Source organism: Bubalus bubalis, chromosome 4, assembly GCF_019923935.1.
Source record: "Bubalus bubalis isolate 160015118507 breed Murrah chromosome 4, NDDB_SH_1, whole genome shotgun sequence".
NCBI classification, from domain to species: domain Eukaryota; kingdom Metazoa; phylum Chordata; class Mammalia; order Artiodactyla; family Bovidae; genus Bubalus; species Bubalus bubalis.
Window position 1 is genome coordinate 150,940,308 of NC_059160.1, and position 18,195 is coordinate 150,958,502.

Genomic DNA, 18,195 nt, shown 5'->3' on the forward strand with positions numbered 1-18,195 from the left:
TACATCGGCAGATGGATTTTTTTTTTAACACTGAGCCACCAGTGCGTGCTAGGTCACTTCAGTCATGTCTGACTGTGTGTGACCCTGTGGACTGTAGCCCGCCAGGCTTCTTTCTCCAGGCAACAGTACTGGAGTAGGTTGCCAATTCCTTCTCCAGGGGATCTTTGTGACCCAGAGATCGAACCTGTGTCTCTTACATTCCCTGCATTAGTAGGTGAGTGCCCATTAGTGCCACCTGGGAAGCCCCCTGAACCACCAGGTAAGCCCTGGTTTAGACCCTGTTATATACCCCCTGCTAAAATCCTTCCAAAGGCTGACATGCTCCCAAGGTCTCATGAGACCTCACCTTCCCGGACTGCTGCCCTAGCTTCCTGTCTATTCCTTGTCCCGTGGCCGTAACAGCATCTCTGTCCTGCCTGTCCTTGCTGCTCCTCAGAGACTACTTGCAGGCCTTTTTCCTTGGGTTCCTCTCCTTTATATGCCAGCATCCCAGAGTCTCCCTCTGTCTCCTCCTTCCAGTCCAGACTTAAAACTTGCATCCTCAGCGAGGCGTTCTCTGTGAAAAGGAGCCACTCTGCTCCATTCCCAGGCCTGCCCCGACTGCCTCCCCTGCTTAATTTTTCTTTTCCATCCTTTCCTACCCTCTGCAGTCCTCCTTTTTCATGAGGTTGCTCACGTGCTGTCCCCAGAATCCAGCTCCAGAAAGCCTGGATCTTGTCACTTCTGGTCACCGAAGCATCCCTAGAACCTGACCCACAGAGCATGCTCAGTACATTTTGGGGGAAAATGACAGAACCTGATTACTTCTAACAGGAGATTATTTGGGAGGGGGAGGGTTACAGAGTGCATTTCTGTGCATTTTCTGCTTAGTCCTCACCACAGTCCCAGGACAGACATTATTATCCCCACTTTACAGATGGGGAAAGTTGAAGCCCAAAGATATCTAGGAATCTGTTCCAGTTCACACAGCTGGTGATGATGAAACTTGGACTCACTTATTCCGTTTCCTGCAGTACTGACCTTTGCTCACTGGCGTCTCTGATTCTGATCATCTTGTAGAATTCCAGGGCAGTTGCAAGTGAAACTAGCAGACATGGGCCATGGGACCTGGTAAATGAGCAGCATGGTGAAATCCCTTCCGTTCATGGGCCCCTCCCTGACAGGCTGCCTTCCCCAGGCCTTCAGTAAAAGTAGCCTGGAGGCCTTTGGCCCTGATGCAGCAACCAGTGAGAAGCTATCCATTACTGCCGTTCATTAAGACAGGCGACACAAGATGAAATATTTTAGGTGAATCATCTGGCCTAATTTAGAAAGGCTCGGTAGGGCCAGCACCTTTGATTTATCAGGGCGAGGTATCTGTTATCAGAGAGATCTACACACGGACTTATTTATTATCCAGAATCTGTTTTTAATTTCAGAGATTGTTTACCTAAACTGCTTTGTGTCAGCTTCCAGGACGGATTTCTGCTTAGCATTTAATTTTAGATACTTGCCATGGTGGACAGTTAAAAATGGGTCTCCAGAATTTGTAGTTTCATTATGAATCTTACCTCCTGGCAGTCCCTGCTAGCAGTTTGTCTTTGAAATCTCCTTGGTACTTGTTAACCCTGCTCTGCTGTGAAAGAGATATAGTTTATTTATTGGACTTTGCCCATTTATGAAAAAGTACAGAAATTATTAATGGTTTAGTATCTATTAATGCATTAGTTGGGTGGAATTCAAATTCTAATATTTATGGTAAACCCCTTTATAATGAAACGGGCAGAGCATCAGCTCTTCTGCTTCTTAAATTTGGAAGGCTCTAGATGCCATTGGAATGACTCCCTGTGAAATATGAGCCCTGCTGGCTTTATATTTACACCCATAAATAAGAAATAAGTACTTTGGGTTGGAGGAGAAATAATTAAGAATATTTGTGTAGATAATAAAGAAGAAATGGTCCTGTTTGGTGAACTGTGGGCTTGGGAGATGCCAGAGGCTGCCTGGACCTGGATGAAAGATCTGGGAAGGATTCGTGCTGGGAGAGGTGCAGAGGGCTTTGAGACACAGTGGGAAGGGGACCCCTGGGCAGGGCATTTGCTGTCTCAGCAGCACGTGCGTGGCTGTGTGCACAGGGCTTAGAGCTGGGAATCAAAAGACCTTGTTTGGATTCCAACTCTTCTATGCTGTTGAACTTTTCTGGACCTCAGGCTCCTCATCTGTAAAATGGAGAAAAAAATCTTATAAAATTGGCTTGAGGATAAACAGCATAGACTTAGAATTGCCTAAAGTAATAAATGTATCTGAGTATATGAGACCTAAAAAGATGACCTGATTAGGAAAAACAAGTGTCAAGGCAAGATAGAAAAAAAAAAAAAGTTGTATATTAAATATTTACAAATATCTATGTACACCTTAAGGGGTATGTGTACAGTTGCTGGTTGTTGAGCAGGAGATAGAGAATACGGGATGTATGTGTATAAGTATGAATAATGAGTCAACATGGAAATTTTTTAAAAATCAAGGTTTCAGAGCATAGTCAATGAATGGGTACCTCTTATACAAAAGAACTCTTCTGCCCAGAAGTTTGGTATTGGTTTGAGGTTTTCTTAGTCCAACCAAAATTTCTCCCTGACCTACTTCTGTATGAGCTCCTGGTTTGGTTAAATCTCTATATCTCTAAGCATCTAGTAAAGGGTTATAAAATCATGACATATTGTCATAGGAAGGAATCTCAGGGAGCACCTAATTTAGGAATGTCAAATAGGTTTCATTGCATATGAAAACTCTATAATGGTGGCTTCAAGAAGAACTACACAGAGACAAATTCTGAGTCCCAGTCATGCTCAGCAGGGAAGAGTTTCCAGATTGACTAGTAATGCTTATCAGGATTGATGGGTTAGGAAGTGGTGGCGATGTTCACAGTCTCTTGTTTTTCATTTTTGTTTTTAAAATAAGGAAATCAAAGCCTAGGATGATCAAGTCAACTGGCCAGGCTCACACAGGGAGTTAGAGATGAGCCAGGACTAAAGTTTGGTCTCTGGTTTCCAGTTTACTTATGTCCTGCCACGCTGCCCTTGTTACCATGCACAGCCTCCGTGTTTCTGCAGACCACCCACGAGTGCTATGGTCAGCTGTCCCTGACTTGTCAAAGCACAGATTCAAGAGGACAAAGTTTAGCTATTCTCCATGCTGTGTGTGGTGGCCTGCACAGACAGCCAAGGCCAAGACCCTGTTAGGATTGGATGAAGTGATGAGGATGATGACAACTCATTACTTAACATTTCCGTGTCACAGGCTCTGGGCCATGCATCTGATGTATATTATCTCATTTACCACAATCTTATCATTGTGGGAAACTCTTTCCACTATGCACATGAGGAGAATGGGATCCATATCAGTTAAGGAATGCTCCAGAGCCGCAAGCTAGCAGGTATGCAATCTCTTAGATCCCAAAGTATGTGTTTGTGATCACTGAACCTATATGAATACATCTCCTCTGGGCTTGTGGTGCTCTCCATAGGTAGCACAGATGTGTCTTTTGACTGTTGCAAATAAAGACTCTCATTTGAAGAAGCAAAGGAATCTTACGTGGTTGGTGCTCCTGACAGGTAAGATTTAGGAAAGAAGGTTTTTTTCCCATCTAGTGCAGAACTTTCCTGTTATCTATTTCATCTGTGTTCTATATAGAGATTTCTTGTATATTGTCATGACTGAAGCAAGCATTGGATGTGATTGGGTAGATCATATCCCTAATCCTTCATTTTTATGTATTGTTGGCAAGAATTAATCCCGTAATGAATCATAATAGTGAAATTTCTGGTTGACTGTACATGTCGGACTAATTGGCTAAAGGGTACAGATGTTTCCTGACTTCAGAATAAAATGATCCCTGATACTGGGCAAAGGAAACATCTTCTGTCTAGCAGAATTAGACCTGCTCTTCCCTAAGTGTTGAGGGAGCTTGAGTTATCAGTCTCATACTTGGAGGCCTAAGGACATTCCCATGGAGACTCAGGGTCAGATGGGTGGAGACTGTTGAGCATCTCTGCTGTGTGGTGATGGCAGAGGCCCCAATCATTGTTTTCTTAATTTTACCTGAGTAGCTGTAGCCAAATAGCACAGGTTTAGGAGTCAGCTTCACATTCATTCATCCATCAGTCTTATCCTCTGGTTATATATCAGCTTTTCAGTATGCAAGTTACAGATAAGATAAGAGTTAGGTTAACCGTCAAATAAAATAAAATAAAAATAAAAATTAATAAGGTGGGAAAAAAAGAAGTGTTGCTTTACTTACAGTTTTTATTGGAGCTGTAGAAGAGCTCCATCTCAGTCCAAGTTATTCTCACCTAGGCAATGGGCTTGCTCCCCTGTGAGGTGCAGTGTGTGGCGTGGGGGCCTCTTCCTCATGGGTGTGGGATCCAGCCTGAGGTCACAAAGCAGGGAGCACAGGATACTGCATTCCAGAGCTGCTTTGCTTCCCTGGAAAAGGTGTCTGGGGGATTCGACTTCTCCCCCAGAGAGCCATGAGGATTGGGTATAAACTGTAGCTGTCATGAGGAAGAAGAAGCTGAAGAGGAGAAAAGGGAGAGGGGAGGATAAAATTGGTGCAGTATCTGTGGAGCAGAACCATCATCTCCAGACAGGCACCGCTCTAAGTAATTAGCCCATACAATGCTTCAGTATCAGCTTGAGCGGGCTAGTGTTACTGTCCCCATTTTGCAGTTCAGGAAACTCTGGTTAACTGATCTGCTCAAGATCTTGGTGATGGAGTTGGCCTCTGAGTCGAATCTGTGACCAAAAGTACTTGTTTGGATACAGCTTCTTTCTCTTCTCTTCGTTGGGATTGTTTCCCTTTTGATCAAGAATAAATTCAGAGAAAGGAGGGAAAATCCACTGAGAGCATCTCAGCAGGTCCCTTTTATCAGGTCTTTTCTGTGATTTTACCTGTCTGTCCCCCAGACCCCTCTCCCTCACCTGGATACACAGATGCTCATGTGTATTTTTCCCTGGAAAAATCAGTTCTCAAAATTCCCTTTCACCTTGTTATAGGTGATTCATCGAAGCTGATTGTGTTACTCATCCCAGTAATATTTGTATTTCAATTGTAGCCAAAGCATTGAAGGTGGCATATCAGATCTAACCAGCCAGGTTCTGCTTTCCATTCTGATGAGCCTTTTTTTTTTTATCTCTACGCCAACCTGAGATCCAAAGTTAGGAATTCCCTTAAAAATGGCTGTCTCTGCTTCTGTTCATTCTAGCCTACAAGCCAATTGGGAATACATACCAAAGGTAAACTAACTTGCAAGAATGGAAGCAGAATTATAACCTCATCTCTACCCTGGGGTTTGCATGGTGCCACGTTCTCCAGTAGCATCTTGCGAATGTGATCACTGTATTGCTCATCCAGAAGCTTGATGAGCCTGAAATTAGTGGGCTTCACCTAGCCCAGCTAAGGCTGCAGTCAGGAAGCTGGTGGAGGGAGTATTTGTCAGATGCTGGGACCAGGAGGAGAGAGCCTGGCTGTCCCATGTTTCCTGGGACCACCACCCTCTGAACTAAGATAGGAAAGAAAGAATACTCACCACTGGGAAGTCCAAGTTGTTGATGTCCTGCCTCTCCAGTTTAGGGATATTCTACCTATGAGGCCATCGCCTGAAGGCACTGTGTTTTTATATATAACATTTTGTCCCTTTAGAAATTATCATGATACATGTCAAGAGTGTTCACACCGAAAAAAAAAAAATGTCACATTAGCTTCCAAGTTTCTGATTGTCTAAATAACGCAGCAACTCAACATACAGCTGTCTGGCATTTTGACAGTACAATAACCCATAATTCTTCCTGCCACTCAACACTTCAAGGTTAGCATTTTGTAGTTTGCTCTCAAGGAATATTCATTTAAATTTTCAAGAGCAAAGAGTTGAATTTGGCTGCCTCGTACCTCTCTTTTGATCTTTCCTTTATTTACTTGGGGGCTCTTCCAATTTATTACATGTACTTTATGGGATGCTTACGCATGTGTGTTTAAACATTTTTTTGAGCGGTGGAATGTTGTTCACCTTACTGTGTCTCATTCTCTCTATAGTTGGGGATAAGAGTGGGAAGGAGCTGCTGAGCTTCAGAGGGCAGCTACGCTGTCTGCAGTTTCCAAGCATTTGCCATGGGGTGAAACACAGAGGGACTGGGGAGAGAATGGACCAGTTTAGGACTCTTTCCTGCCTCCTTTCAGATGGCAAGTGAAATCCTCACAGCAGCCTTCTGAGGAAAGTGAAAGTTTCCAGTTCTCCACTTCCTCATGAACAAAACCTTCTTGCATGGTCCTACCTTGATTCTCGAGTCATGAAACAGATTCTCAGATATTCAGCCAACACTTGAGACTTAGCTGCCAGTTTTGAATCTTCCTCTCTGATTGCCACTGGTCATCCTTGTAGGCAGGTTGACACCCCTAGATGGGAGGCCAGGTTATGAATCTGGCTTTCATAAATTTCCTGCCTAACCTTGGCCAAGTCCATAATTTACCTCTTTGAACTTATTTCTGAAATGTGGTTAGTCATCCTCAATATACCTGCCTTTGCTGCTGCTGCTGCTAAGTCGCTTCAGTTGTGTCTGACTCTGTGCGACCCCAGAGATGGCAGCCCACCAGGCTCCCCTGTCCCTGGGATTCTCCAGGCAAGAACACTGGAGTGGGTTGCCATTTCCTTCTCCAATGCATGAAAGTGAAAAGTGAAAGTGAAGTCGCTCAGTCGTGTCCGACTCTTAGCGACCCCATGGACTGCAGCCTACCAGGCTCCTCCATCCATGGGATTTTCCAGGCAAGAGTATTGGAGTGGGGTGCCATTGCCTTCTCCATACCTGCCTTTACAGGCTTGTAACTAGGTCAAGCTGAAACAATAGAAGTTCATGTGCTTTGCATTATTAAGAGTTGTCCTAACTGAATATTAGGCATCATTGTGTTTCTTTTTTTTCCCCTTTAATCCATTGCCAGTTTACTTCCCTGATCGACATCCCTGCCTGTGGTAATCGAGTGGCTTATTGGGTCATTTTCTAAGACAAGGAAAGTGAATGTAAATGTCTTGTGCCATGAACAGAATTTATTTATTAATCCTTTTTGGATCATATTTGAGGGTGAGCCTTTGGATTTTGGGCACCCTTAAGACATTTTGAGGTCTAAAATTCCAAAGGTAAAATAATTTTCAGATTAGTGACTGATTCAGTAGATGTGTTTTGCTTGTGAAAACCCTAATTCTCCATGTTCTCCAATGTACTCTTAAGCCCATGAAGTTAAGCACCATTTAAAAGCCCGGAATGTGTGTGTAAAAAGAATCACTATGTTGATAGGCAGTCGGTTTACACTTTCAGAGCCATTAGAGTGATAAACATTTTACCACGCTTGAGCCCTGCAATCTCTATAACACAGTTAGCTTGTAGAAAACTATTGGAATTGATGCTCCTGGCAGGGGGATTAACTTTTCTTCAAGCAGCCTGGGACTGACTTTGATAAAGTGGACTGGGGTGGACTGCTCGCTGGAAATTACGGAATGTTTGAATACCAGCTCAGGGTGAGTTTTTAGTGTGTGGAATTTCTCTGGTTGGTTGGTTTTGGTGGGGAGGAATCTGGGTTGACAGTCCCCAGGCTGTTAGAGGTTTCTTCATGAATTCTCTTCTTCAGAATTGGTGATCTTATCTGCTGTACATCTGCTAGTTCTAAATACGGAGTTTGAAGTCTTGTGGCATCTACTTGGATAAGATGGTGGAGTATCACAGTTCCATGCTTAAAATAGCCTGGGCCCTGGAGAAGGACAGCTTGCTGAGATTAACCACGTGTTTAGGTATGAGCAATAATGCAGTAACTTAAATTACCCATCATTCTATACATTTCAAAGGGCCTTTGCATCTGTTACCACAACTGATCTCAGAATAACAGTGTGAAATAGAAATAATTAGGGTTTCTGAAATTATGTTAAGAATTTTTTTTTCCTGATTATGAAAATTGTCCATACTCATTATAGAAATTTTGAAAAATACTGAATGTGATAAGGAAATTAAGATTGCCTGTAATTCTCCACTTTCCAGAAATAAGCACTTAAACCATTTTGGTGTATATTCACCCCTGTATAAACTTCATTTTGTATGTATTAATATATGAATCTGTACTATATATAATTATATGTATGTAATTTTATTTGGGACCATACTATGATACTATCATGTTACTTATAAACATTTATCCATGTTATAAATAGTCCCTGAACATTGAATATTTAATGTCTGAATAGTATCTGTTATAAAGAATGAATCCTGCTGTTGTCGAATAAATAGGTTTTTTTCCATTGTTCTCTGTTCTACTCAGCACCATGAAGTGTGTACCAGGACATACATTTTTCTTCATTTTAAACACATCTCTGCTTATATCCTTAAGATAAACTGTTAGAAGTGTTCTAACCGTACCATTTCTTTCTACCTTCCAAGGATTATTACACAGATGTCAGATTTAAAGGCAGATATTTTATCATACTTTTCTAGGTGGGAAAATTAAAGAACAGAGACTTGCACTGACTTGCCTAAGGATGCACAGCAAGTCAATGGAGGAACCAGTTGCCCCCTTGGTAATATACCTGCCTTACCTCTTACATCTGGAAGTGAGAACACCTTCCCCTGCAAGGGTGAACTGTGTCACGTGTCATAGTTGTGGGCTTTGTTTACAACCCTGCATTAAGTGTGCTTTGCTGGCCTGATCACTTCACCCCCACCCAGGAGAGATGGAGATTAGATAAATCTTCATCCCACTTCATGTCATAGCTTCTTAGGGCTTCCTGGGCTTTCTGTCTCAGAAGCTCTCTCTCTCCAGTCCAGCCCCTATCTCAAGAGTGATGGCCAGGCTGCTTGCCTGCCTGCTTGTTTGCCTCCCTCTTGATCTCAAACATTTTAGTGGGGGATGCCTGTCAAGTTGCAGGCCCTGGGTTAAATACAAGGGTACCAAGATGTGTGAAGTTCAGCCCTGATGCTCAAAGCGTGTCTGGGATTAAAGCTGAAATGCAGACAGATAGCTGTGATGAAGAAGGATGAAGATGGTCCCAGGACTGTGGAGGAAATAAAACTGTCCCACTTGGTGAATTTCACAGTGGTATCACCAGGTACAACAGACGTCTGCTCTGCAGCCAGCGTGTCCTTTTGACCTCTTACGCCAGAACATTTGTTTCGGTCAGATCTGTCCCCCCAAAGTCTCTCCACTTTCCCTTCCTTTTGTCTCTTGTCTGCTTCAACTCATTTCCCACTGTTCATGTACACACCAGGCATTTAATAAGTAGCTGATGGAATGGCCTGCCCATGTGGCTCCTGCATACCTGCATCCTAGCCCCGTTTCTACTACTCATAAATTCCTAAGGAGCTGTACCAGCCTCTTAAGTCTCATTTTCCTGAAATAGATGATAATAGCTGTTAAAAATAATACTTTAATAATAACTTATTGAGCACGTACTGTGTACCATACACCATTGTAAGGGCTTTACACATGTTAACTCATATAAGCTCAGAGGAGGAGGATCCAGGGTCCATGGCCACACAGCTGGGTGGTGGGACCAGGAGGCAGCCTGGCTCTGAATCTTGCTCTTTTGACACTGCACTCCACTATTTCAGGACCCTTGCCTTTTGCACCCATCCCCCTGCCTTACACTGCTCTTGACGTGGGAGTTTAATGTGGTCAGTTGGGAGAGCAGAAGCACTCTTGAGGAGGTAACTTATTCCTCCCCCACCACCCAGGCACATGGATGTCAGGACCTTGGTCATTCTCCTATAAGGTTACAGATTATCTTAGAATGAGGGAAGTGTGGGACTGAGGGTCTCTCAAGAGACCCAAGAGAAAACTCCTTTTTTTCCAACTATCTGTTCACCTCTGTGCTCACCAACCTCTTGAGCTATCCAAAGGTCATGATACTGTATGATGGGCAAAACAAATGTGGCATCTGCTCTTGGAGAATTCTCTATCCAGAAAGTGGGGAAGTAGGTTACACAGTTCCCGGGGCTGCTGGGAGGGAAATCTGTAAGGGTGAAGATGTTCCCAGGTTGAAATGCCTAACTTTATTCAGACTTGTAGGCACCTATGGATTCTAATGCAAAGACTGTCTTCTCTCCAGCTCACTTTCCTGGTATGACAAGTCTAGAATGAGTAGTAGAGAGCTTTTGTTGTCCAGCGGACTTATTTGGAGGCCAGGCTTTATTGTTGTCATAGTACCTGAATTATAAAAAATAAGCTTCATCATAATGGAGAGAGAAGAGGAAGCAAAATAATGCCAGGATTTAGATCAGTTGTGGATATTTTTTCTCCCTATTGAGATTTATAGTAAGCTCAAATGCCTGGCGCTTGGATTGATTTGAATGAGAATATACACACACACTCACACATACATATATGCATGCTTGAACAATGTCAGGCTTGTAGCTTGTATCTAGTTCCTCTGTAAGTCCTCAATCCAGGGGTTTCTTCTGTAGCTTGATTCCAGCAAAAACGGGCACTGCTTCAGTATTCATTTCAGTGGCATTGACAATACTGACAATATAATTGACCTAAAAAGTTCTGGATTTCCTGTTAATGCACTTTAGAAATGTACATCAACTACCAAAAAAAAAATCATTTCTATCTACATTTCACTTGATTTCCATTTTCAAGAGAGAGGCTTCATCATTATTATTCTATTTGAATAGCACTGATATCTTGAAGGATGGAAGGAGATTTCTATTGTATGCAGGAGTACTTTATTTCGATATTTTCTTTGTCTGATTATACATGATAAACACACATTAGTGACATTTCGTGCATGTTTGGAAGATAAATGGGGATATCTCTTTAAACCATTCCTGACACTTGCTAACCTGTGAGCTTAATGGCATTTTCTCTTTGATTCAATAATTTGTCTGTCAAAAAAACGCTGGGCTGACATTCTCCTTGTTGTGGGATTGAAATGGAAAGAAATCTCTTCTCTTGAAGATAATTTTTTTAAATGGAGGGGAACATTTTAGGATAAAAATGTTTTTGAAATTATTTGGGTTTTGGTAGTGGAGGTAGGGGGCAGGGATGGGGAGGGTGGGGCTGATGAGTGCCAGGGCCCTGCCATTATATGTGTGGCGAGCGATGAAAGGGAGACGATTACCTCTGTCTGTAAGTTCTCTTGAAATAATTGAGGAACATGTAAAATCTTGCAGATGAACATGGCTTCTACCCCTGTGTCTTGGGGGAGACTGTCAGCCTTGCTCCTGTGGAGGAGGTTGGGTCGGCGTGTGTATCCACGTGCGTGGGGATGGCTCTGACTCAGTTCTCCTGCCTTGGTCCCCTCAGCCTCATTCTGGGTGGGCAGGGGTGAGCCAGAAGGCTCGCCGTGCATCGTCCTGGTGAGCCTCTAAATACAGGTGGTCTTTTTTCTTTTCTAGGAGATTTTGGGGAAACCTGTTCAGGGGCTGTGGTAAAAAAGAATCTTAAAGATGAACCTGGTGGGCTGGGAGGTGGGAGCTTGGAGCTGTGGGGGGAGCCATTTAAGTTTGTGCTAAAGGCGACCAAGCATGCTGGGCATGAGGTGCTGTTTCAGAGTTGGATCATGTGACACTCCTCCCCCACCACCCTACCTTGTACTGCTGACCTTGCTTCCTCAGACCCCTCCCAGCCCTGCATCAGTGGGCTCCTGGGAAGTCTGAGTAGATAAAGGTGACGAGAAATAGACAGGTGGTCATGGCTTGGGAGCAGGATGGGGAAGATTTGGGGGGTTCAAAGTCTGCTTATCTCCCTGCCCACTTCTCCTTCCCAAAGAGTTTTTAGGTGTGCCATTGGAAAACACTAACACATTAAAATCCCTCATACTGATTCATTCAACAAAATTTTCCGGTGCCTCCTGTGTACCAGGCATGGCTCTAGGCACTGAGGCTTCATCCCAACTTCCACGGTTTGGCAATAGTGAAGTTGGGAGTAGGATCCAGGTGTCTTAACTGCTGACCTGGTGCTTTCTAGCACTGCCTCCCCAGAGACGCTGCTTTCTACAGGAGCCCAGGCTCTGAAATTCTTTCCCATTATTTCGTTGTTCTTCCCAAGGCTTTCCTTCTCCCTGCGTGGCCATGACTTTCCTGGTTTGGAATCCTGATTGAGTCATGCTGGATTGCCCTAGCAAAACACCGTAAGCACAAACAAAGGTGAAAATGTTATCTATCATGTGCATTTACCCAGCCTGGACTTCCCAGCAACAAGCAGAGCCCCGTTTAAACATCCTGGGCACTTTTAGTGCCCTTATCATACAGTACAGCAAACACATTAAAATGAGCCCCCACCCCAATCTCACATTAAATATGATTTATGAAGTTTCAGTGTGAAGTTTTTGGAAGTATTATAAAACTCATTTTAACAAATTTGAGGCTTAAGGCCGAATTCATTTTCCTAGGATTTTAACTGTTATGTCTATATGTAACTGTTGAGCTGGACTTGATTTGCATTTGACTGGCCAGTAAGCATACTGTTTCTTTCTTAGAAACTTATTTAAACATTAATCTTCGATTTTCATTTCACATTTTTGTGTCATTTTTCAGCTCTTGAACGTTTTATTGGCCATTAAAAATTTTAAAAGAGAACCCTTGACTGTGCCTGTTGTGCCTCATGGATTAAAGGCGCTGAGAATAGATCCTGTCACCCACCCCCTAAAACCAAATCCTGGCCCTCAGCAGCTGCTGCTCCTCAGGGGACTCCATCCAGATGGACCAGGTTTCTTTTTTAAGCCTTCACTCAGTGTGCCCATCCCTGCCCTGCCCCCCCAGCCAGGCACTGGCCCAGGTGTTATAGAAGTGATTCTGTAGATTCAAGGAGAACTCTTGTTCCTACCTGCTATAGTGTCTGAGTCAGCTCAGGCTGACATAGCACAGATTGAGGGGCTTGAACAACAGACACTTACTATCTCAAAATTCTGGATACTGGATATCCAAGACCAGGATGCTGGCTGATTTGGTTCTTGGTGAGGGCTCTCTTCTTGGCTTGCAGATGGCCACCTTCTTGCTGTGTGTTTACGTGCAAAAGGCTCTGCACTTTACAACTTTACAAATCTCACTGGTATCTGGGCAAGGAACCAATGGCTAGCATTTAGAGAGCAGTCAGAACAGGGAGGGCCACCCTTGGCTGTCCTTACAGCCATGGGTCATGATAGGAGAGTAGTCTGTTTCTGAGCATCTTGTGATCAGAGGGCATTGGCAGGTGGAAAATAAGAGGAGGCTGATAATACCCCAAATCCTTCCTCTTGACTCATGTCTGTTGGCAGCTAATTAACCTTCCTAACTCAAGTCAAGCCTGGACCATGGTGGAAAGAAAGTACCAGCTTTCCCCACTTCCTTCTCTCCCTTTCATCCTTTCTCACTCAACCTGCATGCACAGGGAGCATTAGGCACTATCGTAAGAGCTTGTTTCATGTCTGTGGGCAAAACTGACAAACATTCCATGGACATTATAATGTATATTCAACAGTCAACACAATACATGAGTGAATTATATGGTATGTTTGAAGGTGATAAATGCTATGGGAAAAAAAAAAAAAAGGGAGCAGATGATGAAGTTAAGTAGTCCTGGGTGGAGGTAGCAGAGGAGGTTGCATTATTGAGCAGGGTGGTCAGGGGAGGTTGTGATAGGAAAGTGAGTAGATTGAAGGAGAAAAATACTGTTGAAATGAGTTTGCTGTTTCTGAACTCACAATGTCTGGTAGGGAAGAAGGAGCCAGCCAACAATGGAATTCCTGGAGTATAATTTTTTCCTAACAAATTGAAGCAACGTGGTTACTGGAGATGACAAGAGATGACGAATGGCCATGGCCATGCCTGTTGCCCTTAATCATCTGCATGGCTCTTGGTACCACCATGCAGTGTTAGGTATCCAATGGAGATTGGGAGGCAGGATGTAAAGCCAGAGTTCTGTAGCCCAGATGGGTTTGATGGGCCTCTAATGGTTCAAAAATATTTGTTGGATGAGTTTCTGAATGAATGAAGGAAAGAGTAAATTAATGAGTAAATCAATGAAAAACAGATGAGTAAAGACTGACTAAAACTCATCTCTGTTAAAAACAAGTTATTTTCAAGTTCACACTTGTAAGTTACTAGTGGAATATCTGACTTTAGTGGTAATTGCTTTAAGGTACTTTGCTTTAAATATAGGCATTTGTACTCCTGAGTAACTTTTCAAATAATACAGTGAAAAATTATTCAATTTTCTTTTAAGTATGGTTGGATATTATGGTGCAGTCCCAGCTTAGGTTTTCACCTAAGGTAAAGGGTATTCTTGGGACCAATAGATGACTCCACTCATATTTAAATTAAGAGCAGACTCTGACTGATAACTGTGTTAGTCACTGTCCCACAGTTATGGACAATGCCTGCTACTGGTCTTTAATCATGACATAGAGATGGAGGCAGATGATGGATGATTGGATGTATCTTTGTGGATCTCCTGGTCTGGTGGTTACCAAACTTTTTAGGTTATTAGAAAGTCCTGAGACAACTTACAGACAGTGTCCATATTCTAGGTCTATTGTCAGAAGTTTCAGGTATGGACCTCAGTGCCTATATATATATTTTTTTTTTAATTTAAATTTATTTATTTTAATTGGAGGCTAATTACTTTACAATATTGTATTGGTTTTGCCATACATCAACATGAATCTGCCACGGGTGTACACATGTTCCCCATCCTGGACCCCCCTCCCACCTCCCTCCCCATACCATCCCTCTGGGTCATCCCAGTGCATCAGCCCCGAGCATCCTGTATCCTGCATCGAACCTGGAGTGGCGATTCATTTCTTATATGATATTATACATGTTTCAATGCCATTCTCCCAAATCATCCTACCCTCTCCCTCTCGCACAGAGTCCAAAAGACTGTTCTATACATCTGTGTCTCTTTTGCTCTCTCACATACAGGGTTATTGTTACCATCTTTCTAAATTCCGTATATATGCGTTAGTATACTGTATTGGCGTTTTTCTTTCTGGCTTACTTCACTCTGTATAATAGGCTCCAGTTTCATCCACCTCATTAGAACTGATTCAAATGTATTCTTTTTAATGGCTGAGTAATACTCCATTGTGTATATGTACCACAGCTTTCTTATCCATTCATCTGCTGATGGACATCTAGGTTGCTTCCATGTCCTGGCTGTTGTAAACAGTGCTGCGTTTTTAAATCCCTTCACAGATATTTCATTGCAGATGATGTAGGATTTAGGAACCATTGTGCTAAAGTCAACTTTGAGGAACAGCAACTATAGCCTCTTTTTTTTTTTTTTAAATCATTTTATTGGTGTCTACTTTCATACTAAAAAAAAGCTGTAAATCTTTATTGTTGGAAGCCAAACAAGATAGATTGACTCCCCTCAATCAGAGTAGCATTCCAGTTCATTCTTTTGGTTTCTTCCCTTCCCTCTACTTTTTCTCTCCCTTTCTTTTACCCCAAACATAGGACTGTTTTATAAATATTACTGTATTGTTTTCTTTCTTTTTATAATACATTATACATCTTGCTCAATACTTTTTAAAACGACATGATATTCCAGAGTATGGAAGTCACCCAGTCTTTTCAACTTGCTGAAACACTTTGCTTTACTCAGTGTGTTCTGCATAGAAAAATGTTCATGAATCTTTATTGCCTGAAATACTAGGAAGATACAGCTATCCTGTGCCACCCACCCATGTCCTTATTCCTAGTCTTAGGGCAGAGTAGCCCTTGCTCAAACTCTTACCATCCCCCCAAAGAAGCTTGGTAGTAAAACGCACTGGCCCTTCTTCAGGGATGGTCTGGGCTGTCATGAAAACCCGTCCACCCCTCTGGTCAATGTGGAATGGAGTTGTTACTTCCCAACGTGAAGGAGACTAAATCAGCCAGTCAGAAGTGCGGATGCTGTAGCAGCCTCAGATCCTGACTTTGAGGAGTATAAACCATTTAAGAAGATAAACCTTGGTCTTCCTGGAGAGTTAACCCAGTGATACAGGGCGGTGTCTGTTGAGGATGGAGGACCAGGCGGCCCTCGAGCTTCCTTTGGACTCCGGAGAACAGAGAAGCCTGCTCAGGGGAGTGACAGTTTGGATGGAGTTCTGAGGAGAATCTGAATCAGCTCAGCTGAGATAAGGCTCTTGGTTTCTTTGCCTTGTACATAGAAAGAGCTGTTCTGCCTCTGTCCCACCATAATAACCAATTGGATGGTCTGTGGGGCTCCTGGAAACCAAGTAGTTAAGATACCAAATAAAGTAATCATTCTCTGGGCCTCTGAGAGTGGAAACGGCAGCACCAGAAAACTCTGCCCTCAGCCGAGTCAAGCTCCAAGAGCCCCTTTCACAGACACATAAATATTTAATAATCATCTGTCTACAACCAATCTAGAGGAAAAAAAATCTTTAAATAGACTGCTCGAAAGGCCAAAACCTGAATTTTAATTGAGGTACTTTGAATTACTCCCATTAGTCAGTCGCTCTGACTTTTTCTTAGTGAGGGGTGGATTGTTTTTGAAAGGAGGATCAGAATTATTAGCAGCCCTTAAAATATAGAAAAAAAAAACCCACTGTTCCTACTAAATAATAAACTAGGCTTCTTTTTAAAAAGATGTGGCATTTTCGGAGCACAAAGCAAGAGGGCAGGGTATGATGAGCCCCGCAGATTAGAGATGCAATTTGAAAAGCTTTAAGGGCGTTCAGATGCCATGCTAAGCATTTCCCTGCCACGTCACCTCTGTGGTTCTCCCGGATCCCAGTGAAGTTTTCAGGACACAGGAGACGTGTGTGTGGGTGTGTGTGTGTGTGTGTGGGTCCCTTTCTCTGCCCCCTGAGCCTAGAGTCTCCTGCAGCTGATGTAACAAGTCCTTTCCTGGAGGTACCCCAGTATCTCATGCGAGCCAATTTCGACAATCTAGAGTGCTTAAATTGAGCCATTTTATTCTCTATAAAATAAACCCTGGGCCATTATGCGTGGTTTTTCATTCACCCGCCCCCTTGTCTCTCTTCCCTAGGCTCCTGTCTGCCCACACTGCCCTCCTTTCCCATGCTCTGCCTTCAAGCCCCCTTCTATGAATGGGAGGGAAGCAGGCGGCCTTTAGGGGAGCACTGTTTTCAGCCCAGGGACGTCAGCTCCACTCTGGCACAATTTGCTTTGAGATCTTTGTCATGGGGCAGGGCCACAGGGTTGCCCCCCACCATAATTGATCTTGCGTGTTCGTTTGCTTCCCCTGTATCTCCCTCATCCCTCACTGGCCTTTGTTTGGATAAAGTGCTTGAGGCTTTACTGTGGTGCTGAGAGCTGCCTGTCCCAGTACCCCGCTGCTTCGTCCATCCTGGGTGAGACCATAGAGCACCACTTAAGGAAGAAAGCTCTTCTGCCTCCCCTGCCACATATCTTTCCCCACCGCCACCCCCCACCCCCTCCCCACCATCCCATACACTTGAGGACAGCTCCTGGTGTCTCAAGGCGATTTCCAGACTGATTTACTATGCAGTCACTTTTCATGGCCCCTCGTACACCGGTGTGAGAAATGTTAATTGGTGGGTGAGTCTGAGATGCTCTTTCTTGGGATTTACTCTTGTGAGCAAAGGAGGGGAAGGGAGGCTGCGTCCGTCTTTGTGATGGCTCCGAGTCCACTCTCACTGGCTCCTGCTTATGTTAAAACCAATGGTCATGATAGATCTGAATCCAGTAATTTATTCGATTTTGGGTCATTAACCCTTGTTCTGCTTATGGCAGCAAATGACTTCATCGTCAGAGATGATGAGTGTTTCAAACTGTGGGGATACTTGGCTCTCTGGAGCTTTCGTCTGAAAATCAATTTTAAGCAAGAGGCAGGCATTCGAAATCCTCTCTGCTTATAGGTTTCTGCGGCATTGCCTCTAGGATTTGAGGAAGCAGGAGGGCAGCAGGGGGAGAGGACCACCCCCCCACCCCCTGCCGACTCCTGAAGACTTCTGTTGCCAAAGAGTTTGTGTTGAGGTGGCTAATGTCATGAAAAGACTGCACAATAGACTGTCAAAATGCATCCATGGGAGTGGGGAATGGATCACAGTTTGGAAACGGGGGGAAAGGAAAAGAAAGGAGCAAGGCTACATCTAAGTGATCCTGCCTGTAGACCGAAGAAAATAGCTTGAAATCATTGTTTTGATTCCCATTGACTGAAGGCTGGAGGGACTTTACTGGTTAAGCTTTTTAAAGCCGCAGCAGTTTAAAAAC

The 18,195-nt window shown here is 43.5% G+C and overlaps 1 protein-coding gene across 1 annotated transcript in view; it reads left to right on the plus strand.

Moving 5' to 3' along the window:
- LRMDA (leucine rich melanocyte differentiation associated) overlaps positions 1 to 18,195 on the plus strand; it is a gene marked incomplete at its 5' end in the record, with an annotated part of 1,193,353 nt that overhangs the window by 621,959 nt on the left and 553,199 nt on the right. The window lies entirely within an intron of this gene.